We start from the raw sequence: 27476 nt of genomic DNA, 5'->3' as shown, positions 1-27476 counted from the left end.
ATATTATTGTTCCTGCAATGTCATTGGGTCAAATTCCTGGAGTTCTCTCCCTAACTTCACTGTGGCCATACACTTCATGAAGGCAACTCCCCACCATCTCCTCAAGAGCATCAAGGATTGGACAGTTAAGTGTTGGCTCAGCCCACAAACCCCTATCATGTGAATGAATATAAAGAAACAGAACTGTCAGGACTGAAGTTCTATACCAAGCCACAGATGAAAAGTGTTGAGAAGAGGGAAAAACAAACAATAGGGAAAAAAAAACATCAATGATATTCACCCATCGCTTCAAATAATAACATCTTATTGTCCCCGTGGATGGAGAAGGCCATTGACATGAAACATTAATTGTTTCTCTCTCTGCAGATGCTGCCTAACCTGGTGACACTTCTTTTTCTACAGCAAAGACAAGTAGGCAAAATATTTGAATGAGAACCTGAATCAAATTTACTACCACTGACATACGTCATGAAATTTATTGCTTTGCTCAGCTATAGAGTACAATACATAAAAATTGCAATAAATTACAACAAGAAACATAAAAAAAAATTCATATTGCAAATGAGAGCAAAGTAGTGTGAAATATTCATAGATTCATGGACTGTTCATAAGTCTGATGGCAGAGAGGAGGAAGCTTGGCGATTGTAGGGATGACTTGCAGCAGACTGAAAAGCTTGAGCATGTAGATATTAAGGAAGAGGATGTGCTGGAGATTTTGGAAAACATCAAGTTGGATAAGTCACCAGGACCAGATGCAATGTACCCCAGGCTACTGTGGGAAGCAAGGGAGGAGATTGCTGAGCATCTGGCAATGATCTTTAGATCATCAATGGGGACAGGAGAGGTTCCAGAGGATTGGAGGGTTGCAGATGTTGTTCCCTTATTCAAGCGAGTGAGTAGAGATAGCCCAGGAAATTATAGACCAGTGAGTCTTACTTCAGTGGTTAGTAAGTTGATGGAGTAGATCCTGAGAGGCAGGATTTATGAACATTTGGAGAGGCATAATAAGATTAGGAACAGTCAGCATGGTTTTGTCAAGGGCAGTCATGCCTTACGAGCCTGATTGAATTTTTTGAGGATGTGAGTAAACACATTGATGAAGGAAGAGCAGTAGATGTAGTGTATATGAATTTCAGCAAGGCATTTGAAAAGGTACCCCATGTAAGGCTTATTGAGAAAGTAAGGAGGCATGGGATCCAAGGGGACATTGCTTTGTGGATCCAGAACTGGCTTGCCCACAGAAGGCAAAGAGTGGTTGTAGACAGGAAATATTGGGCATGGAGGTCAGTCACCAGTGCTGTGCCTCAGGGATCTGCTCTGGGAACCCTATTCTTTATGATTTTTATAACTGACCTGGATGAGGAAGTGGAGGGATGGGTTAGTAAATTTGCTGATGACACAAAGGTTGGGGGGGGGGGGGGATTGCAGGTTGTGGATAGTGTAGAGGGCTGTAAGAGGTTAGAACGGGACTTTGATAGGATGCAAAACTGGGCTGAAAAGTAGCAGATGGAGTTTAACCCAGATAAGTGTGAGGTGGTTCATTTTGGTAGGTCAAATATGATGGAAGAATATGGCATTAACGGCAAGACCCTTGGCAGTGTGGAGGATCAGAAGGATCTTGGGGTCCGAGTCCATAAGACACTCAAAGCTGCTGCATAGGTTGACTCTGTGGTTAAGAAGGCATATGGTGCATTGGCCTTCATCAATCGTGGGATTGAGTTTAAGAGCCGAGAGGTAATGTTGCAGCTGTATAGGGCCCTAGTCAGACCCTACTTGGAGAACTGTGCTCAGTTCTGGTCACCTCACTACAGAAAGGATGTGGAAGCCATAGAAAGGATGCAGAGGATATGTACAAGGATGTTGCCTGGCTTGGGAAGCATGCCTTATGAGAATAGGTTGAGTGAACTTGGCCTTTTCTCCTTGGAGTGACGGAGGATGAGAGGTGACCTAATAGTGGTGTTCAAGACAATGAGATGCATTGATCGTGTGGATAGTCAGAGGCTTTTCCCCAGTGCTGGAATGGCTAGCTCGAGGGGGCATAGTTTTAAGGTGATTGGAAGTAGGTACAGAGGAGATGTCACGGGTAAGTCTTTTTACGCAGAGTCTGATGAGTGCATGGAATGGGCTGCCAGCTGCAGTGGTGGAGGCGGAAATGATAGGGTCTTTTAAGAGACTCCTGGATGGATACATGGAGCTTAGAAAAATATTGCTCTATGGGTAAAGGTAGGGACATGTTCAGCACAGCTTTGTGGGCCAAAGGGCCTGTATTGTACTGTAGGTTTTCTAAGTTTCTATATTTCTAAGCTGTTCCTTAAATATTGAAAGTGCATCTAAAGTCTTTTACGCTTCCTCCCTGATGGTAATAATGAAAAGAGAGCATGTGCTGGGTGGTGGAGTCCTTAATGACATTTTCCTGAGGCATTGCTTTTTGAAGATGTCTGAAATTTGTGGAGGCTACTGCCAATGTTGGACCTAGTAAAGTTTACAACCCTCGGCAGCTTCTTCCAATCCTGCACATTGGCCCCTCCATACCTGGTGATGATACAACCAGTCTGAATGTTCTCCATGTTGTATCTGTAGAATTTTGGTGATACACAACATCTTGAGCTCCTCATGAAATACAGCCACTGGTGTGCCTTCTTCTTAATGTCATCAATATGTTGGGCCTTGTATAGATCTTCGGAGGTGCTGCAGAACATCTTCGGTACTTGTTGCAGAAGCTGCAAATTACAAAACTGGATGTCAAGGAGCATGAATACACAAAATTGGTCCAATTTAAACGTACTAATAACATGATCTTTATTTCTGTACCAAGATGCTCAGCACTGTGAACGTCCTTTTTAACACCACTTGCCCTAGAGACATTTCTCAGTTTTACATATTGACAGCTCTTGCTTCACCACGCACTCACTTTTATCAAAGTCAAAGTCAAATTTACTGTCATATGCAGAAGTACATGTATGCATACGTCAATGAAAAACTTACAGACAGTACAGAAAGAGAGAAAGAAAAGGAGAAAAAATGAAGGAAACAACACTGAAAATAAAGCAATATAATCTATATTCTAGGTATAGAGACATAGAAAATCTGCAGCACAATACAGGGTCTTCAGCAACAAAACTGTGCCGAACATGTACTTACCTGAGAAATTACCTAGGGTTATGCATAGCCCTCTATTTTTCTGAGCTCCATATACCTGTCCAGGAGACTGTTAATAGACCCTATTGTATCTGCTTCCACCAGCTTCGCCGGCAACCCATTCCACGCACTCACCACTGTCTGAATAAAAAACTTAACCCTGATATCTCCTCTGTATCTGCTTCCAAGCACCTTAAAAATATGCCCTCTCGTGCTAGCAGCTTCAGCCCTGGGAAAAAGCCTCTGACTATCAACACAATCAATGCCTCTCATCATTTTATACACCCCTATCAGGTCATCTCTCATCCTCCATCACTGCAAGGAGAAAAGGCCGAGTTCACTCAACCCGTTCTCATAAGGCATGCTCCCCAATCCAGGAAACATCCTTGTAAATCCCTTCTGCACCCTTTCTATGGTTTCCACATCCTTCCTATAGTGAGGCAACCAGAACTGAGCACAGTACTCCAAGTGGGGTCTGACCAGGGTTCTATATAGCTGCAACATTACCTCTTGGCTCCTAAACTCAATCCCATGATTGATGAAGGCCAATGCACCATATGCTTTCTTAACCACAGAGTCAACCTGCATAGCAGCTTTGAGTGTCCCATGGACTCGGACCCCAAGATCCCTCTGATCCTCCACACTGCCAAGAGTCTTACCATTAATACTATATTCTGTCATCATATTCGACCTCAAAATGAGCCACCTCACATGTATCTGGGTTGAACTTCATCTGCCATTTCTTAGCCCAGTTTTGTATCCTATCAATGTCCTGCTGTAACCTCTGACAGTCCTCCACACTATCCACAACACCTCTAACCTTTGGGTCATCAGCAAATTTACTAACCCATACCTCCACTTCTTCATCCAGGTCATTTATAAAAATCACAAAGAGTAGGGGTCCCAGAATAGATCCCTGAGGCACTCCACTGGTGACCGAACTCCATGCAGAATATGACCCATCTACAACCACACTTTGCCTTCTGTGGGCAAGCCAGTTCTGGATCCACAAAGCAATTTCTCCTTGGATCCCATGCCTCCTTACTTTCTCAATAAGCCTTGCATGGGGTACCTTGTCAAATGCCTTGCTGAAATCCATATACACTACATATAATGCTCTACCATCATCAATGTGTTTAGTCACATCCTCAAAATTTCAATCAGGTTCGTAAGGCATGACCTGTATTTCACAAAGCCATGATGACTATTGCTAATCACATTATGCCTCTCCAGATATTCAGAAATCCTATTTCTCTGGATCTTCTCCATCAACTTACCAACCACTGAAGTAAGACTCACTGGTCTATAATTTCCTGGGTTATCTCTACTCCCTTTCTTGAATAATGGAACCCTCTAATCCTCCAGAACCTCTCCCAGCCTCATTGATGATGCAAAGATAATCTCCAGAGGCTCAGTAATCTCCTCCCTCATCTCCCACAGTAGCCTGGGATGCATCTTGTCTGGTTTTGGTGACTTATCCAACTTAATGATTTCCAGAAGCTCCTGCACATCCTCTTTCTTAATATCTACCTGCTCAAGCTTTTCAGTCCACTGTAAGTCATCTCTACAATCACCAAGATCCTTTTCCAAAGTGAATACTGAAGCAAAGTACTCATTAAGTATCTCTGCTATCTCCTCTGGTTCCATACACACTTTTCCACCGTCACACTTGATTGGCCCTATTCTCTCATGACTTATCCTCTTGATCTTCACATACTTGTAGAACGCCTTAGGGGTTTTCCTTAATCCTGTCCACCAAGACCTTCTCATGGCCCCTTCTGGCTCTCCTAATTTCTTTCTTGAGCTCCTTCTTGCTAGCCTTATAATCTTCGAGATCTCTATCATTACCTAGCTTTTTGAACCTTTCATAAGCTCTTCTTTTCTGCTTGACTAGGTTTATAACAGCCTTTGTACACAGCCATTCCTGTACCCTACCATGCTTTCCCTGTCCCATTGGAATGTACCTACGCAGAACTCCATGCAAATATCCCCTGAACATTTCCCACATTTCTTCTGTACATTTCCCTGAAAACATCTGTTCCCAATTTATGCTTCCAAGTTCCTGCTTGATAACCCCATATTTCCCCTTAATCCAATTAAATTTTTTCCTTACTTGTCGGTTCCTATCTCTCTCCAATTCTATGGTAAAGGAGATAGAATTGCAATCACTATCTCCAAAATGCTCTCCCACTGACAGTTCTGACACCTGACCAGGTTCATTCCCCAATACCAGATCAAGTACAGCCTCTCCACTTGTAGGCTTATCTATATATTGTCAAGAACCTTTCTTGAACACACCTAACAAACTACACCCCATCTAAACCCCTCGCTCTAGGGACATGCCAATCTATATTTGGGAAATTTAAATCTCCCACAATGACAACCCTTTTATTATTACACCTTTGCAGAATCTGTCTCCCTATCTGCTCCTCAATGTCCCTGATACTACTGGACGGTCTATAAAAAACACCCAGTAGAGTTATTGACCCCTTCTTGTTCCTAACTTCCACCCAGAGAGACTCAGTAGACAATTCCTCCATCTCTTCCTCTTTTTCTATGCTGTGACACTATCTCTAATCAACAGTGTCATGCTCCCATCTCTTCTGCCTCTCTCCCTGGCCTTTCTCAAAGATCTAAAGCCTGGCACTCGAGGTAACCATTCCTGCCCCTGAGCCATCCAAGTCTCTGTAATGGCCACAACATCATAGCTCCAAGTACTAAGCTTAATTCATGCTCTAAGCTTTGTTCATAATACGCCTTGCATTAAAATAGACACATCTCAAAACCATCAGTCTGAGCACATCCCTTCTGTATCACTTGCCTATCCTTCCTCTCGCACTGTCTCCAAGCTTTCTCTATTTGTGAGCCAACTGCTTCTTCCTCCATCTCTTCAGTATGCTCCCACCCCCCCAGCAATCCTAGTTTAAACTCTCCCAATAGCCTTAGCAAACCTCCCCACCAGGATATTGGTCCTCCAAGATTCAAGTGCAACCCGTCCTTTTTGTACAGGTCATTCCTGCCCCAAAAGAGGTCCCAATGATCCAGAAATCTGAATCCCTGCCCCCTGCTTCAATCCCTCAGCCACGCATTTATCCTCCACCTCATTCTATTTCTATACTCACTATCGCGTGGCACAGGAAGTAATCCCGAGATTACTACCTTTGTGGTCCTGCTTCTCAGCTCCCTTCCTAACTCCCTGTAGTCTGCTTTCAGCAACTCCTCCCTTCTCCTGCCTATGGGTTTGTACATTGCAAACAAAGCCAAATATTCAGAAGTTCAAAAAAATAAAATTTATACTTCTGTCAATAAGTAATTCATTTAATGTAGTTTTAATGTACTCCAAAAGTATAGGAATTTAAATTGGAGTTTTTTTTTTCCCTTAATGCAGAGCAGCACACAAAAGTGCTGGAGAACTCAGCAGGTCAGGCAGCAGCTATGGAGGAAAATAAATAGTCAACCTTTCAGGCCAAGTCCCTTCTTGAGGACCATAGATGCTGCCTGACCAGCTAAGTTCCTCCAGCACTTTGTGCGTGTTGCTTCAGATTTCTGTCATCTGCAAAACCTCTTGTATTTGTGATTTCTTTTGGGGCAAGTAAGCCTTCAGTGTTTATTACTTTGAAATATCCAGAGTATTCACTACGAGCACTGACAACATCCACTGGAGCTTTCTGGTCCACCAACCAAGGTGATTAGCTAAAGATTGTTGTTGCAAGAATTAATTATATCAAGTGTATGTACAAAATTCAGTTATAAAGAATATTGCAGAATTCCCCAAGCTAATTTTGGGAATGCTCTGGCACTGTTGCAACAATTCAAAGCATCTTTGTAACATAAGCTGCCTCTGTAATAAACATATTGCTGTTGGTGATGGCAACCTTGGGATTCTAAAAATTAGCATGAAGATGTGCTCTCTGCTGTAAGTAACCTTATATGTAATCCGGGGCACTCACTGCCAAGCTTGAGAAGCCCTTCATTTATCCTGTAGGTGAGTGACCATTCAAGTAATCTGTTAATGTCAAAGGGAAAATCAAGTCGCAGAGATTTTTCTCAACTGTGGAGTCAATTCTCTACACACTGATTTCTGGACTCAACGATCATTTTATTAGGTACACCTGTGCATCTGCAAGTTTTCACGCAAATATCTAACCAACCAATCATACGGCAGCAACTCAAAATGTAACAGCATGCAGACATGGTCAAGACATTCAGTTGCAGCCTAGACCAAACATCAGAATGGGTAACAAATGTGATCCAAGTGACTTTGACTGTGGAAACATTGTTGGTGCTGGACGGGGTAGCTTGAATATCTGCTGATATCCTGAGATCAGTGCGTACAAGTTTCCAGAGTTTCCAGAATCCGAAAAAGAATGCCCAGTAAGTGACAGCTCTTTGGGCAAAAAATCCTCGTTAATGAGAGAGGTCAGACTGATTCAAGCTGACAAGAAGGAGACAGCAGCTCAAAAAAAACATGTGCTAGAACAGTGGTGTGGAGAAGAGCATCTGACTGCACAACATGTCAAAGCTTGAAGTGGATGGACTAAAGCAACAGAAGTTCATGACCATATACTCAGTGGCAACTTTAGTAGATACATGATGTACCTAATAAAATGGCCACTTGAGAGTACATTGTTAATGTCTAATATTGATGACACGATATCAATTATCATTGAAAATCTGTGTTATTTGACTTCCTCTGGCAGTGACAGGATCTATTATTTGGTACCAATGTAATTAATATTCTTCTAAGCCTTTGAATGTGCTTTGAATGATTCACACTGGATCCATAAAAGAACATTTTGTGATAGATCTCACTAATTTGTTGATAATTAGCTTATGACTCTAATGGCATGCTGCCAATCTATTGCAAATTGATGATATACATTGTGGGACTCAGCACCGTCTGATGCAATTAGTTAAACGACCAATTTTTCATCTCCAGAGCTGTAATGAAATGTCAGCCAGAGTAACAGAACGAATGCCTCCTGCGTCCAACGGAAGGAAATAGTCCAAATCGGAGATCCATGAATCTGGTTTTCAGCAAGTGCTGAATCAACCAAAATGGCCCAATGTGCAAAATAAAGTGACACTCTGAAAAATTATTAATTAGCGTTAATGGTAAAGGTGTTTTCCTGAGGCTGTGATTGGAGTGGATTGTAACAGCAGAATAAAGAGAGCTTTTGTTTGTGATTTCTTGTACTGCAATACATCCCAAAAGAGGATGACATAAACAACTGAGAAGAGCAGAAACTCCTTCCATTTTCCATGCTGATTGGCTATTGAGGATTGTCTTGTGGCTGAAGCTATTAAAGCTGAACTTCAGACGAACTTGCTATTTTATGACCCCCTGAAGGATTCGGTGGGCTTGACTCTCAGGAAATGCAGGGGCAGCACCTTGAAGATGAAGGTCGTCCGTCGCTGGGTTGGACTTCAAGCCAGATTAAAGCTTCAAGGCCAGAGAGCAAAAAAACAAACTGACGTTCAGCCCCGCTACTTGGTGCCAGCCAAGATCCCGCACCTCAGGCCATCCTGTCTGCCTGTGTTTGGTACATCTCCTTCTCTTCCCACAATTGCCATCAGGCAGGATGTGCAGGAGTCTTGGGTTCCACACAGCCACGTTCAGGAGCAGCTGTTGCCCTGAAGCCTTCTCGCTCCTGGTCCAGTTTCACTTGCCTCGGCGCTGAACTGACTCACTTATGGAATAGTTCGTATTCCATGTATTATTTGTTTAGTTTGCACAACTTGTCCTCTTCTGCACATTGGATATTAGTCGGTCTTTCTGATTTTTCATGGATCCTATTGGGCTTTGTTTTCCTGTGCATGCCTACAAGGAAATGAATCTCAAGATTGTCTGTGCACTTTGATAATAAGTTTTCTTTGAACTTAGAACTTTGAAACTGAACAACATGGCTAATCCACTTAAGACAAGAGCCTCTCAAAACCAAGGCAAGCTGGCACATTGAGTGCTTTATGTAAAATTCCCAGAGGTAATTGTCTTGCTGGATAAAACATGGTCCATTTTAGCTGGATTAGTTTTGATTACATGGAGTTGAAGAGCAATTTTCAAAAACTTTGTTTTTGCTTTGACATGTATTTATTTGCTTGCATGTTGAATATAAATATGTTAAAATGTAGTACTGTCTTCATTTTCAACTGAAAAATAATTTTCAAAATAGGAATATGATAAGAGGACCTAAGATTTCAGGAGTTATAGAAGCCTTCGGTCCCACACAACCAAGTTCAGGAGCAGGTACAACCATTAGGCCCCTAAACTGATGCGGATAACTTCACTCAGCACAACTCTGAACTGTTTTTACAACCTACAGACTCACTTCCAAAAACTTTATAACCGATATTCTCAGTATTAATTTTTTTATTTGCACAATGTGCCTTCTTATACACAATGGTTGCTTGTCACTGTTTATGTATATGAGGGTGATTGATAAGTCTGTGGCCTAAGGTAGAAGGAGTCAATTTTAGAAAACCTAGCACATTTATTGTTCAACATAGTCCCCTCCTACATTTACACACTTAGTCCAGTGGTTTGGACCTCCAGAAAGTGTCCACAGCAGGGTTGATTGATAAGTTCGTGGCCTAAGGTAAAAGGAGATGAGTTATCCAGCTCTCGTTGCATGCACATGCAGTTCAATCTTTGAGTGATTATGCAGAACGTTTGCAGTTAATAACTCATCAGTTTATAGTGCATCAGGGGTGATTGATAAGTTTGTGACCTAAGGTAGAAGGAGATGAGTTATTAACTTTAAACTTTATGCACAATCACTCAAAGAGTTGAACTGCATGTGCATTTAACGAGAACTGTATAACTCATCTCCTTCTACCTTAGGCCATGAACTTATCAATCACTCCTTGCAGCTATTCATAAACTCTATTGTATTTTTTTATTTTTCTGTAAATGCCCAAAAGAAAATGACCTTAAGGTAACAAACATGAGCATACTTTGATAATATATATTGCTTTGAACTGAATTTTATTAAGGAGTGGAGGCCTTCAGCAGCCTGAACATACTCCATCATTCAGTTATACGAGGGGTGATTGATAAGTTCGTAGCCTAAGGTAGAAGGAGTCAATTTTAGAAAACGTAACTCATTATTTTTCCTACATTTACACACTTAGTCCAGTGATTGATAAGCTCATGGCCTCAGGTAGAAGGAGATGAGGACAAACCTCAAACTTTCTGCGTTATCACTCAAAGAGTTGAACTGCACGTGCATGTAACTAGAGCTGTATAACTCATTTCCTTTTACCTTAGGCCATGACCTTATCAATCACCCCTGCTGTGGACCACCTGGAGGTCCAAGATGCTCTCGTTACATGCACGTGCAGTTCAACTCTTTGAGTGATAATGCAGAAAGTTTGAAGTTAATAACTCATCGCCTTCTACCTTAGGCCACAAACTTATCAATCACCCCTGCTGTGGACCGCTGCTACAAAGGAGAGATCCGATTGTTCCATGACTGCTGGACTAAGTGTGTACATGTAGGAAGGGACCATGTTGAAATACAAATGTGCTAGGTTTTCTAAAATTGACTCTTTCTACCTTAGGCCACAAACTTATCAATCACCCCTCATACTTGGTGTGTACCCTAACGCTGTCATACAAACTGTACAAACAACATAGACATAAATCAGCAGCAAGATGTTGGCTATTTGGACCCTCAGGCTCGCTCTCTCATTTAATAAGATTATGGTTCTCCTGCTTGTAATCTCAACTCTCCATTCTCACCTACTCAAACAACCGTTTCACCTCTCCTTGCTAATCACGATTTTACCTAATTCCCCAAGTCCTGCTTAAAAAGTAGTTTTTAAACTCCTTCAACCACCTTTAGTGCCTTTAGAAGAGTGAGGAGTGATCTCATTGAAACATACATGGGGTTCTTATGGGACTTCACAGAATAGATGTATAATATAGGTAGTGCTTCCCCTGGCTGCAGTTTCTGGGACTGTCTTAACCTAAATTGGAGTGTTTTGTGCAGTTCTAAAGACTTGACGTCCCTCTGGAGAGAAAAAAATAGTAATTTCATCAATATTAAAGGACAGCCCATTGATTAAAATAGTGATCTTTAGTTCTAGGACAGAAGGTAGATCAGAAGTGGGGCAAGTAGAGAGAGAGTGAGAGAGAGAAAAAATCTTTATATGAAGAGAGAGAGAGAGAAAGTGAGAGAGAAAAAATATATATATATAGAGAGAGAGAGAGAGAAAGTGAGAGAGAGAAAAAATATATATATAGAGAGAGAGATTAAATGAATCACTGGAGGTAAATGTTATCTAAATTAGAAAATTCATTGTTCATGTCATTTGTATCTAACCCATCTAGGCAGAAAATGAGATGCTGTTCTTCCAGCTTGTGTTTTGTCTCCTCCTAGCAGTGGAGAAGGCTGAGGACAAAGAGTTTGGTGTAAGAATAGGAAGGGGAGTTGAAATAACATGCAGCTAGGCACTCAGGGGAGGCAGGCAAACAGAGGTGTTCTTCAAAACGGTCTCCTCGTCTACACTTGGTCTCAGCAACGTAGAGGAGGCCACATTGAATGGAGTTCACAAGGTTCTTTAATAGCCCTTGCAAATTTCAAAGAACACTTCTCAAATCAGCTTCCAATTAATTGAAGTCCTGTTCAGTTGAACATTATTGTTGTTATCTTTATTAACTTTCAATGTACTTTCTCACAATGTACTTAATTAACTTTCTCCTGCAGTCTGGGAAAAGGCTCCAAAGCTTTCCGGCTCTCACGACCAGACTATGTAACAGGTTCTTCCCCCAAGCTATCAGACTCCTTAATACCCAGAGCCTGGACTGACACCTTGCCCTGCTGTCCTGTTTATTATTTATTGTAATGCCAGCACTGTTTTTGTGCACTTTATGCAGTCCTGTGTAGGTCTGTAGTCTAGTGTAGCTTTCTCTGTGTTATTTGTTTGTTTTTTTTTATTACATAGTTCAGTCTAGTATTTTGTACTGTGTCATGTAACACCATGGTCCTGAAAAACGTTGTCTCATTTTTACTATGCACTGTACTAGCAGTTATGGTCGAAATGACAATAAAAGTTGACTTGACTTGTAGTCTTATTAATGCAGAGAGTCAAGTAAAGAATGTAAAGGAAACTCTTTTAACAAAAGTGGAAAACAACAGGAACAGAGCTTCAGATCACTCAGCCACAAACTAGACCCTGAATGGTTAGACTAGGATTCAGCCAATCATTGTTCATCTCCTGCAACATGATGACCAATGAGGTTACAGAACTCTTTTACTAATTTTCCTTTATCTAATTCCAGATGCAGCCTGTTACTTACCTGGAGTATTGTGTTCAGTTTTGGTCACCTCATTAAAAGAAGGATGTGTTGCTTTAGAGAGAGTCCAAAGGAGATTTACCAGGACACTGCCTGGATTGGAGAACATGTGCTATGGTGATAGATTGGGTAATCTAGGGCTTTTCTTGTTGGAGAAAAGTAGGGTGAGAGAGGACTTGATAAAGGTATCCAAGGTGATAAGAAGCAGAGCTTTTTCCCTGGGTGGAAATGGCTAATACAAGAGGGCATAATTTTCAAGTGATTGGAGGAAAGTATAGGAGGGATGTCAGAGTTAACAGAGAGTGGTGGTGCGCGTAATGCCTTACCATGAGTGAGGCATTAAAGATATTTACGAGATTCTTAGATAGGCACATAGACGAATGAGAAATGGGGGGGGGGGGCTATGTAGGAGGGAAGGGTCAGATTGATCTTATGATGCTGTCAATATGGCGCCAAAATACCCCTACCCCAAAAAAATTGCAAAAAAAATATTTTATGATCATTTCTTGTACTTTCAGACATACTGAGCAACATATCAAAAGTTGGAAAGAAACAGAGCATGGAAAGTAAAGAAATCTGATGTTGAAAAACTGGCCGCCAATGAAAAGGATCAGACCCATACCTGTCTTTTTTTGCTATATTTCACTCTTTCTAACAATGGTAGTGCCATAATTGTGGTATAAAATACTCGCAGGGTGTGTTTTATCACCAGAACCATGAATTATTATTTCATGATGTCATATAACACAACATGCCGCTATCATTACCTTCGATCAACCGTTGTTTTGGAAGGCTTCTGAGATAGCGAATGCTGTTCCAGATGATAGCCCAATCAGGAGTGTGGTGTTATTGCCTGGGAGCTTCCATACCTTCACGGATTTGTTGGGTGCCATTGGAACTTTGATGGATGGCAGTGGACTTAAGGGGATGCTGGAGACGGTGAACGGTGAAAATGCCGTTGTACACATGTTGAGCAGAAAGCCGGTGCAGTGAGCGTTTTGTGGGCACCTGCTGGTGGATCAGTGTTTCACATGTCAGATTGTTGCTAAAGTCACGGAGGATGACCCTGGTTTTTACGACCAACTGGAGGAACTCGAAAGACTGTACCCGCTGATGGAGACTGGCGCAAGTGACTTAGAGTCATTGTTGAAATCAGATTGCATTCGCAGGATTGACAGAACTGTAGCTCTCAGAAAGGATGAGCTGGCGGGAACCCCCAAAACCAGCACACCGTGGGTCAACTACCAGCGCATGGTAAGGATTGCTAGGGCACTTGTGGCCAGTCGAATGGGGTCATGGGAGATGCATCTCAGTGCCATCTCAGCTTGCTTGCCGATATTCGTGGCCACTAGCTAACCAAATTATCTGAAGTGGGCTCGTCTCTATCTCCAGAAGATGCTTGCATAGGAGGATGACAACCCTGAGGTTCGTCAGAAGTTCCAGTCTGGGTTCCCTGTAATCCAACGCAGCAGCCAACACTGGGCGGGTTTGGCTCTGACCTTGTGGTAGAACAGACACTAGTGCGCTCACTAAAAAGCCAAGGGGGCCTAACGCGAGGTAGTGGGATGTGAGAGCACCAGAGAGCGGCTTGGACTATGTCTTCCACTGTGTCATCCTCTTACAACCTTGCCATACAAGGACTGACCGCGAATAGTTACACAACAGGTGAACCTGTTGTAACGAGTTGTCCACCTCCAGAGTGAGTAGACACTCACTCTGTGTCACTCTGTTTTCTCAAAATCGCACAGGAGTTCAAAGGTCAAGACACTAGCATCCAGCAGGGCAGTCAACGTTGCTGAAGATCATAACATAGATCCAGCATTGTTATTCCAGAGGTTCCTAGTTGTATCACAGACAGGTGATCTCTGGCAAGACGAAGTAATGAACTCTGAACTCTGTCCATATCCGATGTCTTTGTTTGAAGCAAAGAACATCTTGCACCAGCCGATAAGCCACAACTGGCAGAAACGATAAAGAACTATGTCACCACCAAATTGGACAATGCTGTCACACAGACGGTCCCAGTGACAGATCACTATGTTCTAGATGGGAGATCTGGAACAAAGGAGTACTCCATTTAGAACAGAGTTGAGGAAGAACTTTTTCACCCAGAGAGTTGTGGATCTATGCCTCTGCCTCAGAAGGCAGTGGAGGCCAATTCTCTAGATGCTTTCAAGAAAGAGTTAGATAGAGCGCTTAAAGACAGCGGAGTCAAGGGATATGGGGAGAGGACTGGAACGGGGTACTGATTGTGGATCATCAGCCATGATCACAGTGAATGGTGGTGCTGGTTCGAAGAGCTGAATGGCCTATTCCTGCACCTATTGTCTATTGGGGTCATTTCTGCACCACATAAAATAGACGGAGGGGTGTACCTACAGTTCAATTGCAGATGACTACACCTCATTCACTGTCAAACATTATGCCAGAGCCACTGTATGTTTGAAGGTTATGGAACTGGGCCAAGCATAAAGAACTGTAGTCATCAGCCTTGAAGTAGAAATTTGAATGTGAACAAGGTGAACATTACAGGGGTGGCAAAATTTGTTGGAAAAAAGGAGGACTTCTTGTCGAATGAGGGAAACAAGCAGGTAATTATCCAGCTCATCATGGAACGTTTGCGACAGAGGGGCCGCAAAGTGATTCAAGCTGAAGGAGATGCCGACATTGAAATCGCAAAAGCAGCCATCACAATGTCTGCCTTCAAATCTACCCCCCTCATTGGAGAAGATGCCAATCTCCTCATACTCTTGCTCTGCCATGTAGTGGTAACAAATTACACTGAACTCTATTTCCGCTCAGACAAGGTGAAATCAAAAGCCTATAATATCAAGGTCCTTAAGCAGATACTGGGAGAAGCAGCTTGTAATGATCTATGGTTTCTCCATGCCTTCACCTGATGCAACTCAACATCCAGAGTATCTGGGATTGGAAAGAAACAAGGTTCCAAAGAATCATCGAGAAGGAAAAGGGAATCAGAGACTGTTTGAAAAGATTCTGTTCACCAAAGCAAAATCAGGATGTTGTGGAAACCAAAGGCTGTAGGGCAATGGTGGCATTGTTCAATGGAAATCAGAACGACTCCCTAGCATTTATCAGATACAATATGCTCTGCAGGAAAGTTGAGAGAGCTAAGACTTTCATTACGCCTGAAAGACTGCCACCAACCACCTCGGTCTGTAAATTTCACTCCCTGTGGACTTACTGCCAGGATATGGAGTGGATGGGCTGTAGTGATGAAATGGAGCCATCTGAGTGGGGATGGAGGGTAGAAGGGGAAAAACTCGTTCCAGTGATGACAGACAGAAGGCCTGCTCCAGAGGTATTTATTCAAATGATTCACCGCAACTGTTCGGGAGGGTGCAATACGCTAAAGTGTACCTGCAGAAAGCAGAGGTTGAAATGCACCAGTGCATGTGGGCATTGCCAAGATGGCAACTGTGACAATATGCCAAATAAGCCAGTGATAGAAGAGGATGATGAGCAAGACGGCACCTGAGAAGCCATAAGGTAGCATATGATGTGTCATAACATCAGTACTTAATACCAGGATTATCCCTTGATTACATCATTGATGACATCATGACATCAGTACAAATGTAACTTTCATTCAAAGGAACTACTGTTTTTTGAGAAACATTGGTGAAAAGAACATTCATTAAAACACCAGCTTTAAAAAACTTGCAATTTGATGGTTATCAGTCAGATTTTTGACGTTTTTCTGCTGGTGGCCATTTTGGTTTTTGATGTCATTTTAGGAGACTTTCCTGTGTGTCAAAATTGTCCAACATTTGATATGTTGTTCTCCACATCGAATAGTACAATAAACAATTATAAAACTTTTTTTGCAATTATCTTGGGGTCTGGTGGTATATTGACCCGCCTATTAGAGTAATTTAAAATATCAGCACAGCATCATGGGTCAAAATGCCTACACTGTGCTGTAATGCAAGCAGAACTTCCTGGTCCGACAGGATTAATGGTATACTTTCAGTCAACTGGACAATTGTATCCTTGATTGATTGAGCTTTCTGTCTCCAGAATTGTATGGTAGACACTCAAAGGAATATATATCTCAGTCTAAGATCATTACTGTTTGATTTTATTACCCTGCCCCACAAAAATGGACAAAATTGAATTGTTTTTAAGTTTGAAGCATCAGGCATAACACTGGAAAGTTTAAACTGCTACCTGAAATGCATTTACAAAAAAGAAAACATCAGAATATAATAAATATAAATTATTTTTGACAAGGAATATTTCATCTTTTCTCTCAGTGCATGATTTATTGAAACCTGACAATGAATGTTACTTTCAGCTTCTGGCCCATGGGTTTACACTGCTAACCGACTTGCCTTCCTTGATCAAGGCAAAAGGTTTTGGGCCCTATATCTAAGTGATGCCCTGGCATTGGAGAGGGTCCAGAGGAGGTTCAGGAGAAATGAAAGAGTTGAAGTATGAGGAGTGTGTGATGGCTCTGAGCGTGTACTCACTGGAGTTTAGAAGAATGAGTGGGACTTCTTTGAAATCCTTCGAATATTTAAATGCCTAGACAGAGTGGACATGGAGGGGATATTTCTTATATAGTGAATTGTGGAAGTTATTATTAGAGACAACTGGATATATTTTAAGCAAAGGCTGACAGGTTTATATGTTCTGGATTAGTAAGGGCATCAAACATTATGAGAATAAGGCAGGAAAGTAAATTTGAGATAGATAATTAATCAGCCATGATGAAATGATAGGCCAAATGGTCTAATTCTGTTCCTATGTCTTTTGGTCTTATGGTATAATATAATAAATATTATTACTGACAAAATGGTTGTTGTGACATGTCTAGTGCGGTAGTGTAGTAGGTAGTGCTTGTCGCTCTCACTTTCAGCTTCCACTGCTTGCTAGCAGTCTTGCGAAAAGGAGAGCTGAATGTGTCAGTCTCTCCCACAGCAAGCCTCACGCAGTGCCTCCTCGCTGGCGACACATGGAAACTGAACTCCTTTCGGACTCAGAGTGAACTACAGAAGACGGGCAGGAGGCCTTGCCCCTGCACACGTAGCAAACAGGCTCACTAATGTGTGGACACGCCCTGGTACTCATGAAGTAGAAGCCCAGTAAGTAGCCCACTGCCTTGTGGGTAACTTCAGGAGTAAACCCAGACAGCAAATCCGGAGTGGAGCCCTTAAGGCAGCTGGATGTCATTGAACATCCTTCCGGCAGCTCCTGCAGCCGAGCTGGTGCCAAAAGTATTGCTTCATAAGCTTTCCTTTGGACTACTCTAGTGAGGCCGAGAGGGGGATCTTGACGACTGGGCATCTCAGAATCTCCATAACCTTCTGCCCAGGTTTGTGATAATGATCATCATCATCCATTGTCCTTCAAGACAGATAGATGCCAACAACAAATTTTTGTCAAGGACTATTTCACATTTCCTCTAAATGCATGATTCACCAAACTCTTACAATAAGTTGCTCCTTTTTGCTTTTAGACAACAAACTCTGTCAGATTTGTTGCGAGTGTGTGGCAAGAGCACGTACAGCCAATAACGCGGTGAATCAATTGGACCTTCTACGCATTGAGGGCTCCCTCTTTTTGCGCAAGCTTTCAGCTGAGCCTCCATCTCAGCAGGCTCAGCTCGTCACTGCCACAGATAAGTTCCCAGCCTGATAAACTTCCTGTTGCTCTTGCTTTTAGTAACGCGGTGACTGGTACAGGAGAGAGCTGCTTCCAATCCATCCAAACAGCCAACGCAATTGAACAGCATTTTGTGCCAGGCAAAGTCCAAGAAGGTAACAGAGCACTCTCAGACTGGCACAGCAGTGCATCTGATACCACTGCTGCTTCATGCCCAGGTCATATATCATTGTTCCTTCACCAATGCTGGTTCAATATACTGGACCACTCACCCTAACATCATCAAAGGTGAGCTCACGCCTCAAGGACTCTACCAGCTGTTTCAAGAAGGCAGCTACAACCACCTACTCAAGGACAACAAAAATGGGCAATTAAATGCTAGCTCACCTGCAAGTGTACAGTACATCCTTTAAACGAAAATTTAAAAAATTATCTCAATTTGAATCCTGACCTGGGACGTTGTCCATATGAATTTTGCACCTTTGTTCTGTGTCCACATGGTTTCCCCTGAGTGCTCTTATTCCTCTCAAAGTTGTGCTTGTACATTAATTGGTCGCTATAAAATGCCCCTTCGTCGTGGCTATCGCTCGAGGTCGAGAATGAAGGTCTTCGTTTCGTTTCCAGAGCAAAGACGCCTGTGCGTGTATTTGTTTAACATGTTCTTGATGTTGCACTCCAAGAAGCACACGATACTTCACAAACCAACCAACTCATTCCAATGGCATGGAAACCACAACGACTGGAGCTGATGGATTTGTTGCAGCCTTCACCCACCTTCACAGCCGTTGAGCTCGAAGTAACTTCGTCCGCCTGTTCCACTGTTGAGGTCTTGGTTGGATTGTTCTTTGTCAGGGACCTCACCCTCGACCTTACCGCCATGGGTGACCCTACCAGGAGCATAGCTCCAAGCGGCATCGTTCTCGGGATCTCAGGACCACACAAGCTTCTCCACCACGATAAAGTGACAAGTCATGGAGAAGAAAATGCCCCTTAGGTGTGACTGAATGGCAGGAGAATCAGGAGGAGCCAACGTACTTGATTACTGTTACACCATCAAGAAGGCCTACTATGCCATCCCCCACTTGCACTTCAACAAGTCTGATCACTTGGCTGTACTTCCACTCCCAACACTTAGGCAGAGACTGAGGGCTACAGTACCAGTGGTGTGGATCATGAATATATTATGGTCAAGGGAGATAGAAGACAATGCGTTCAAGTCTGGAGACAGAACAGCTCTCAGAAAAACCAGAAGGAAACTCACCTTGGGCATCAAGATGGCAAAGAGCGCTAATGTTCAGTAACACCTACGCATCATTAACGATCCTAACTTGTGAGGTTGGGCATCAAGGGAATTACTAACTATGCAAGGAAAAACAGCATTGGCTGCACCAGTAACTTTTATGTATGCTTTGAGACATAAAACACAACAGTGGCCACAAAATCTACCCCCTTCCAGATGAACAGGCACTGTCTGTAACAGCAGCAGATGTGAGAAGGACTCGGCAGAGAAAGAGCCCTGTACAGCTGCTGGCCCAGGCAACCTCCCCAGCTGAACACTCAATGAGTATGCAGACCAGCTCACTGACAATGTCACGGTCATCTTCAACACTTCATTCCTCTAGACTGCTGTCCCCAGGTGCTTTAAACCAGCCACCGTCATCCCTGTACCAGGAGTTCTACAGCTTCAAAACTAAACGACTACCGCCCAGTGGCATTGACACCAATCATCGTAAAGTGTTTTGAATGGCTGTTAATGGCACACATCAAAAACTCTGTTCCGGCCACACTAGACACTTACTAATATGCCTTTATGACAGATGTCATAATGTCTGTCATGCACCCAGCCCTGAAACATCTAAAAACAAGGACACTGATGTCAGAATGCTGCTTCTGGATTTTAGTTCAGCAATCAACATTATTGAATTGGCTTTATTTCTTACATCCTTCACATACATGAGGAGTAAAAATCTTTACATTATGTCTCCGTCTAAATGTGCAATGTGCAATCACAGTAGTTTATAATAATTTATAATAGAACAGTCAATGTAACATAGAAATACACTCAGATCAGGGCGAGTTAATCAGTCTGATGGCCTAGTGGAAGAAGTCTCTGAGCCTGTTGGTCCCACAAACCTGTTGAACAAACTTCTCCTGCTCCTTGGTCTAAATACACCACAGTGCTGGACTTCAAACCAACAGACTTCAGACAGTCAGGACACACAACCACTCCTCCCTTCCAATTAACCTCAACACGGATACCCTTCAGGGCTGTGTGCTGAGCCCACTGCTATACAGACAGCTCACTCACGACTGCACGACCGAACACCCAATCAATCACTTGTCACGTTCGCTGGTAACAGAGTGGTGGGGTTCAACGCCAACACCAGTGAGCTTAAAGAGAGGAGGTGGAAGGGCCCTAGTGCCTGGGTGCTGTCGTATTTTTTCCTCAGCAGGCGACAATCAGCGTGAGAGCTCATTTGTTGGCGATGCTGCATGAGGTTTAGAAAGAGCTCGGGTGCTCTAGGCTTTTCTCTCGGTGGGTGGCAATTAGCATGAGAGGTTGCTCGCTGGCCTCGTGGCGTGAGGTTTTAAAAGAGCTCAGGTGCTTTGACTTCTGTCTTGCTGGGTGACAATCTGTGCTGGAGGTCGTTCATAGGTGACGCAGCGCAAGGTTTAAAAAAAAAACTCAGGTGCTTTCAGCTTTCTTCTCGGTGGGTGGTAATCAGCATGGGAGGCCGTTCGTTGGTGATGCAGTGTGCCACTCATAAAGAACTTGGGTACTTTGAATTTTATCTTGACAGTGACAATCAGAGCAAGAGGACATTCGATGCCGGCACAGCGCAAGATTTTAAAAGAGCTCCGTTGCTTTTGGCTTTTTTTTCCAGTTTAGCACCGGACCTGTAAAAGGAAAGGAGGTGGAAACAAAATGGCCGTTGCTGGAGCGCGGCTTTGTTAAAGTGGTTTTACTTTGGCTCAAACACGAGGAAATCTGCAGATGCTGGAAATTCAAACAACAACACACACAAAATGCTTCCTGACGAAGGGTCTCGGCCCAAAACGTCGACAGCGCTTCTCCCTATAGATGCTGCCTGGCCTGCTGTGTTCCACCAGCATTTTGTGTGTGTTGTTACTTTGGCTCAACAGGCTTAGGTGAGAACAGGCTCGGAAAGTGCAGGGAGAGCTCCTAATTAAGTAAGAAAGTTTCTAGCTGGTTTTCTTTCTCTATTAGTACATAGCTAGTGCACTGAGAAGGATCCAGAGGTAGTGGCAAGTTCTTTGCATGAGATGTGGGTACACTGGGAGACTGAGATAACTACATCTGGACAAAGTGCATTGAGCTGTGGCTCCTTAGAGACAGTGTTAAGGAATTGGAGCCGCAGCCTGCAGACCTTCAGAATGAGGAGGTGACAGGTAAAAGGTAGCCATCTTAAGCTGCAGGAGGCAAGTTTCTGTGTGACTGTCAGCAGAGGGAAAGGCAATAAGCAGCCAGTGCAGAGTGATGCACCATCAATAACTCTCGGAGACGTGAGTTGAGATAGAGGCTTTTATTGGCTGGAAGAAAGAACAAGCAGCAAATGACCACCACACTACATCCTGGAGACTGAGGCCGGGGCTGTGTCTCCAATCGCCTTTATACCGGGGTCTGTGGGAGGAGCCACAGGAGCAGTCAATGGGGGGGGGGGGGGGGGGCGTGACCAGACAGGTATATGTAGTTCACCACACAGAGTACCCCTACAACTGTTCTCATCAACAATAAAAATACTGCTCTGGATACTGTTGTGGGGGGGAGTGACCAGGTCTTTGGCACTGAGGCTCAGAAGGGAAGTAGAGAGAAGAGGAGTAGTAATAGGGAATTCCATAATTAGAGGAACAGAAAGCAGATTTTGTGGACGTGGAAGAGACACCTGGATAGTATGTTGCCTCCAGATGCCAAGATTAGAGATGTCTCAAATTGTACCCATGGCATTCTAAAGAGAGAGGTTGAAAAGCCCAAATTCATTATACCTATTGGTACCAACAACATAGATAAGAAAAGGGAGGATGTGCTTAAAAGAGAATTTGGAGTTAAGCAGAAAGTTGAAAATCTGGACCTCCAGGATAGTATTCTCTGGATTGCTGGCTGTGCCATGAGCCAGCGAGGGTATGAATAGGATGATTTGGCAGATGAACGCTTGGCTGAGGAACTGGTGCGGAAGTGGGGGTGTGGGGGGGAGATGGAGAAGGTTTTATATTTCTGTGTCATAGAGATCTTTTCCAGGGCGAGGTATGACCTGTACAAAAAGGATGGGTTACATCTGAACCCGAAGGGGATTTCTATCCTTGAGGGCAGGTTTGCTAGAGCTGTTGGGGAGAGTTTAAACTAATGTGGCCGTGGGATGAGAACCAGAGTGACAGGGCTGAGGACGGGACAGATGCCATTTAAATAGATGGTATACAACTGTGTAGTGAAGTCGTGAGAAAGGACAGGCAGATGACCAAATTGCAGTCAGCGGGATGAGTTAAAGTGTAAAAGGGGGCCAAAGTCTAACAGGGTGATGAATACAGGACTGAAGTTGTTATATTTGAATGCAGGCAAGATATAGAATAAGGTATTGTAGATGATCTTTCAATATAGCTAAAGGTTGGCTGGTATAAAATTGTGGGCATCTCCAAGTCATGGCTGAAAGAAGAATATAGTTATGAGCTTCAGATCCAAGGAAACACATTGTAACAGAAGGACAGGCAGGTAGGAAGAGAGGGGCAGATCGATTAGCAAAAAATAAAATCAAATCCTTAGTGGTGACGTAGGATTGGAAGATAGAGAATCCTTGTGGGTAGAGTTAAGGAACAAGGGTTTGATGGGAGTTAGATGCAGGCCTTCAAACAGTAGCCAAGAGGTGGGCTACAAATTCTAATGCAAGGTAGAAAAAGCATGTTGAAAGGAAAATGTTGTGAAAATCATGAGGGATTTCATTATGTGGGTAGATTAGGAAAATCTGGTTGGTGCTGGGTCCCAAGAGGGAGAGCTTGTAGAATACCTACCAGATGGCTTTTTAGAGCAAATTATGGTTGAACCTACTAGGGGAATGGCAAACCTGAGTTGTGTGTTACTGTACATAATAATCCAGATTTGAGTAGGAACCTTAACATTTGAGGGGCCTTTACGAGAATATGACAGAATTCACCCTGCAGTTTGAGAAGGAGAAGCTAAAATTTGATGTATCAGTATTACAGTGGAGTAAAAAGAATTAAAGAGGCATGAGAGACGAGCTGGTCAAAGTTGATAGGAAGCGATGGCTGGTGTTTCTGGGGCACGTCTTGAGGGCGCAGAGAAAGTACAACCTAGAGATGAATGTATTCTGAAGTGAGGGATGAGGCAATCATGGCTTACAAGGGAAGTCAAAGGTAGCATAAAAGCAAAAGGGAGAGCATATAATTTTGCAAAAATAAGTGGGAAGATAGAGGACTGGGAAGCTTTTGAAAACTAACAGACACAAACCTAAAAAGCCATAAAGATAGAAAAGATGAAACATGAAGGCAACATTATCAATAATATACAAGGGAATACAAAAAGTTCTTTCAGAGATACTGTATAAGGAGTAAAAAAGAGACAAGAATGGATATCGAACTGCTGGAAAATGAAGCTGGAGAGGAGATATTGGGGATCAAAGAATTACAGAGGTACTTGAATATTTTGCATCAGTCTTCACTGTGGAAGACACTAGCAGAATGCCAGAAATGCAAGAGCGTCGGGGGCAGAAGTGATTGTTGTTGCCATTACTAAGGAGAAGGTGCTTGGGAAACTGAAAGCTCTAAAGGTAGATAAATCATCTGGACCAGATGAGCCCAATGTTCTGAAAGAGGAAGCTGAAGAGGTTGTGGAGGCATTAGAAATTAAAGGGTTAGTAAACGAGGAGGATTTGATGGCTCTGGGCTGGTAGTTGCTGGAGTTTAGAAGAATAAGTAGGGATCTCATTGAAACCCCTCAAATATTGAATGGGCTGGATAGAGTGGATGTGGGGAGGATGTTTCCTATAGTCTAGGAGCAGAGGGAACAGCCTCTGAATTGAAAGGTGTCCATTTAGAACAGAAATGAGGAAAAAGTCTTTAGGCAGAGGGAGGGTGAATCTGTGGAATTCTTTTCCACAGACGTCTATGCAGGTCAAGTCATTGGATATATTTAAAGTGGAGGCTGACAGGTTCTTAATTAATAAAGGTGTCAAAAATTATTGGGAAAAAGCAGGAGAATGGGGTTGAGAGGGATTATAAATCCATCATGATAGAATGGTGGAACAGAATTGATGAGCCAATCTAAATTATTCTGCTCCTAGGTCTTATGGTCTTCCTGAATGTCAACAAGACAAAGGAGATGGTTACTGGCTTCAGGAGAACTTGCACCACTCACAGCCCTCTTTGTACCAGCAGCACAGCAGTGTGAACAGCGAGGACTTTCAAACTGCTGTGAGTGCACATCTCACACAACATCTCATTGTTCCAAAACACATTCTCCACAGTCAAGACAGCTCACCAATGTCTCTACTTTCAAAAGAAACTGAAGAGACCTGGCCTCTGCACGTCAATACTCACAATGCTTTACAGACGTGCAGTTGAGAGCATCCTAATATGCAGCAAAGAGGGGGTGTTCTACAGTGGGTAAGTAAGCCTGTCCAGTGCATCACCAGCATCAGACTATCCACCGTCAAGGATATACATACAGAAAGGTACTGGAAAAAGGCCAGCAATGCCATGAAGGATTCACCCACCTTCCTAATGGGCTGCTTGCCCTGCTCCCATCAGGGAGGAGACTGCACAGCATCCACACCAAGACCAATGAGTCAAAAACAGCTGCTTTCCCTGAGCCATTAGAGCTTAATGTCCATGGATACGTATTGTACCGAAAGGACAGGCAGGAAGGCAGAGGGGATGACATTGCTCTGTTGGTAAAAAATAAACTCAAGTCATTAGAAAGAGGTAACATAGGGTTGGAAGGTGTTTAAACATTGTGGATAGAGCTACTGTAAGGAACTACAGTAAAAAGACACTGATGGGAGTTGTCCACAGATCGCCAAATAATAGTAATGGTGTAGTCTACAAATTACAACAGGAGATAGAAAATGCATGGCAAAAGGGCAATGTTACAATAGTCATGGGGGATTTCAACAGGCAGGTAGATTGGGAAAATCAGGCTGGTGCTGGATTCCAGGACGAGGAATTTCTAGAGTGCCCATGAGATGGTTTTTTAAAGCAGCACCAGGGGGATCAGCTACTCTGGATTGGGTATTGTGCAATCAACCAAAATTGATTAGAGAGCTTAAGGTAAAAGAACCCTTAGGAGAAAGTGATCATAATATGATCAAACTAACTCTGAAATTTGAGAAGGAGAAGCTAAAGTCAGATGTATCGGTATTACAGTGGAGTAAAGTGAATTAGAGAGGCATGAGAGAGGAGTTGGCCGGAATTGAATTGAAAAGAACACGTGCAGAGATGACGGCACAGCAGCAATGTCTGGAGTTTCTGGAAACAATTCAGAAGGCACAGAATATATGTCAAAGAGGAAGAAGTATTCTCAAGGCAAGATATCACAAATGTGGTTAACAAGAGAAGTCAAAGCCAAAGAGAGGGTATATAATATAATATATAATAAAGCAAAAATTAGTGGGAAGTTAGAGGATTGGAAAGCTTTTAAAAACCAATGGAAGGCAACTAAAAAAGTAATGTAGAAGGTAAAGATGGAATGTGAAAGTAAGTGAGCCAATAATATTAAAGAGGATTCCAAAAGTTTCTTCAGATATATAAAGTGAAAAGAGAGGCGAGAGTGGATAGCAGACCACTAGAAAACAATGCTGAAGACGTAGTAATGGGGGACAGGGAAATGGTGAACAAACTGAATAAGTGTAACCCTCTCACCAAGGCTTGTATACAAACTTAGCTCTTTTGCTAACTCTGCTAACAGCCATGTGACTCCATGGTGAGAAGACCACCTTTCATAAACAATATAATTCTAGGTTCAGTTATGATTTGGGGTTCAACCAAACAGGAAAGTTCAAATGTTCCCATTAAGGCACATAGGTTGTAGAGAATGTTGTGTAAATGCTGCCCATAATCTGTTATTGGTAGCCCAGAAATGACAGATTGTACAACAGCATAAAATGATAAAGAAACTACATTTATCAAATTTCAGCTCATCAAACAGTTCATAGGGAAAAAAAGGGCCCATTACAATTAAACCAGTCTAAATGTGCACATAATCATTAGAGTTCATGTCAGTAGGGGTTGGGTGTACCACTTTACTCATGGCGCTGAATTCTCATCACTAATCACAGTTAGAACTTCCCTTCTTATTCTCCTTAGTCTCGTGAAGCAGTCCTTGCATTAAGATCTTCCCTTCGAATAGGATCCTCCAGGCATCTTCCTGATCTACTCCTCTCCACATCTCCCCCCAAAAGACCACAAACCCAACTACTGTCCATCAGAAATCTCCCTCCATCCAGTTCTCTCTAGAATGTTCTCTCCATCCCACAATCCTGAAACAACATTCCTAAGTTGAACAACATGACTTCTTACCTTTAGCCGAAACCAAAACACCCTACCAGTAGGATACACTGCTTTTACAGAAAACGGCTAAAATAAAATACCTCACAGCATAGCAGTAGAAATTTTAACCAAGGCATTACATAAGTACTTTGCATCAGTCTTCACTGTGGAAGACACTAGCAGTATGGTGAAAGTTCCGGGTGTCAGGGTCATGAAGAATGTGAAGATACCATTACTAGAGAGCAGATTATTAAGAAACTGTAAGATCTGGAGATAAGTAAGTCATCTGGACTAGATTATGTATACCCCAAGGTTCTGAAAGAAGTGGGTGAAGAGATTGTGGAGGCACAAGTAATGATCTTTCAAGAGCCACTACATCCCGGAATGGTTCTGGGAGACTGGAATATTGCAAATGTCACTCCACTCTTCAAAAAGGGAGAGAGGCAGAAGAAAGGAAATTATAGGCCAGTTAGTCTGGCCCCAGCGGTTGAGAAGACGTGAGAGTAGATTATTAAGGATAAGGTCTCAGGTGCTTGGATGCATGTGATAAACCAGACCGTAGTCAGCATGACTTCCTCAAGGGAAAATCGTGCCTGGCAATCTGTTGGAATTCTTTTGAAGAAATAACAAGCAGGATAGACAAAGGGGAACTGGTTGATGTTGTGTACTTGGATTTTAAGAAGGCCTTTGACAAGGTGCCAAATATGAGGCTTCTTAATGAACTACGAGCCCCTGGAATTACAGGAAAGATTCTAGCATGGTTAAAGTAGTGGTTGATTGGCAGGAGGAAAAAGAGTGGGAATAAAGGGAGCCTTTTCTGGTTGGCTGCTGGTGACTAGTGGTGTTCCACAGAGGTCTGTGTTGGGACCAATTCTTTTCATGTTTTAAGTTAATGATT

Source organism: Hypanus sabinus, chromosome 30 (genome assembly GCF_030144855.1).
Source record: "Hypanus sabinus isolate sHypSab1 chromosome 30, sHypSab1.hap1, whole genome shotgun sequence".
Classification (NCBI taxonomy): Eukaryota; Metazoa; Chordata; class Chondrichthyes; order Myliobatiformes; family Dasyatidae; genus Hypanus; species Hypanus sabinus.
The sequence above is the reverse complement of the archived record's forward strand: the minus strand, read 5'-3'. Positions refer to the sequence as shown.